The sequence below is a fragment of the Schistocerca piceifrons genome, chromosome 6, assembly GCF_021461385.2.
Source record: "Schistocerca piceifrons isolate TAMUIC-IGC-003096 chromosome 6, iqSchPice1.1, whole genome shotgun sequence".
NCBI lineage: Eukaryota > Metazoa > Arthropoda > Insecta > Orthoptera > Acrididae > Schistocerca > Schistocerca piceifrons.
In genome coordinates this window covers 563711134-563713240 of record NC_060143.1, presented here as the reverse complement: position 1 = coordinate 563713240, position 2107 = coordinate 563711134, and the positions used below count along the sequence as shown (strand labels likewise).

Here is a 2107-nt window from a genome sequence, read left to right as displayed (position 1 = left end):
TACTGAAGTTTACTCATAGACATTCACTACCCTTTACTCCTTGGATTCAAAATGGGAAGCCGTAGGAAATCAGTAACGTTGACTGCACGGTTCCTGCAGGTGAACGACGCCAAGCATGACGTGCCATGCCCACGTCAGTCATCTTCTTCGTTGGGCTACAACAGGCGATAAGCGTCCACTGTGCACTTGCCTGTAGTAGATGTCACACGCAACTCACCTCGATGTTCAGCCTGTATCGACTGACTGTGCGACTTCCATTACATTAATTCGTCATATCTTACCTCTATAGTATAACCTTATCACTCGTCTAATTAGACAAAATATACTACTGCGGCGTTGGAATCTGCGTCAGAACTATGCCTTGCAACGATTAATTTTATGCCGTTGGGAGCAGTGGAAATACATCTTCATATTAAGCCCCAGTACCTGGCGGATAGATTCACGCTGCAGAGATACGAAAGCTGAAGCACTCAATCGTTCAAAGATTATCTTACCTACCGGAGCTTCTGCGGCCAAATTATCGTTCCTCTAGTGCGCGTCGCTGAATAGTAATGGCTACTTAAAGGAACGGTTCCATACTTCACCGAATGAACAAGCACTTTCTAATGATTCGCCTATGGTGACCGTTAGTACGTAATTTTACTAAGGATAGGAGAATATATTAAATAATATTATTGATCGGCCATGTGATAGAAGTGGGAGATTTATCATGTGGTAAGTGCGATAGAATACGTTCTAGAAAGAGGTATTCCAGCGGCACCACGGAGTATCACGAGCGGCTTGGGGAGATACAAGTACCTGGTATAGGCTGTGTTAGCAACAACGGCAGGTCAACACTTAGCTGCAGCCGTGTGGCTTCTAGCGGCCACTGCTGCCGAACATAAATATGAAACTAAATTGTGCACCGATTGTCTTTGCAGTGCATTCCTGACTGGCTGGTGACATACCTTATATTCAATCAGGCCAAGATTTTGTTCCGTTTGATACTGAGTTTGATTTGAATTCAACTTTTTTAAATCATATTGAGGGTTCATACGCAGCGGTGAGCGTAATTCGCTTCAATAATATACGCAACATACAATATAACAGTTTATTTGTTAGGATTTGTAATTCGGAGTTATTGAAGAGAAACTGTTTCAGTGCGATTTTTGAACTGAAGTTTAAGATTTTGAACAGTTTTATTTCATACTGCGAAAAATAATTACGAATACTGTGTAATACACTGGCGGCCAAGAGTGACGCAGCCCTAAACGCTAAAAATTCAAATCTTTCTTAATGTACTGATAATATGTACACTCAAAATATGTGCACTCTGAGACAAAATCTCGGCCTATAATCTCAATGACTGGAGCAGAACTGAAGCCCAATAACCAGCGATGAGTCTCTGGAGACGCCCCGGACAGCAGTGGGATATCAACCTGATTGTCGCGCCCCATGCAGAACAGAGGTACATCGATGGTATTCTATGCGCCATTTTGTTGCCCTTCATGGCAAGCAATCTGGTACTTGAATGAAATTTTCACTCTGCAGCGGAGTGTGCGCTGATATGAAACTTCCTGGCAGATTAAAACTGTGTTCCCGACCGAGACTCGAACTCGGTACCTTTGCCTTTCGTGGGCAAGTGCTCTACCAATCTCATTCTGGAAACATCCCCCAGGCTGTGGCTAAGCCATGTCTCCGCAATATCCTTTCTTTCAGGAGTGCTAGTTCTGCAAGGTTCGCAGGAGAGCTTCTGTAAAGTCTGGAAGGTAGGAGACGAGATACTGGCAGAAGTAAAGCTGTGAGTAGCGGACGTGAGTCGTGCTTCGGTAGCTCAGTTGGTAGAGCACTTGCCCGCGAAAGGCAAAGGTCCCGAGTTCGAATCTCGGTCGGGCACACAGTTTTAATCTGCCAGGAAGTTTCAATCTGGTACTTACATTTGAGCAAGATAACGCCCGTCCGAAATCGGCGAGAGTTTCTGCTGCTTGCATTCGTGCTCGCCAAACCCTACCATGGCCAGCAAGGCGGCCAGGCATGCCACCGACTGAGAACGTTTTGAGCTTTATGGGCAGTGCCCTCCAACGAGTTCTGGATTTTGGCAACCTAACGCGATAATTGGACGGAGTTT

General features: G+C 45.2%; 1 non-coding gene across 1 annotated transcript; it reads left to right on the top strand.

Annotated features, from left to right (window-relative positions):
* The first annotated feature begins 1801 nt into the window (after nucleotides 1–1801).
* Nucleotides 1802–1876, top strand: Trnas-cga. Its single transcript has one exon. It is a non-coding gene; the product is annotated as a tRNA-Ser (tRNA).
* The last annotated feature ends 231 nt before the right edge of the window (nucleotides 1877–2107 follow it).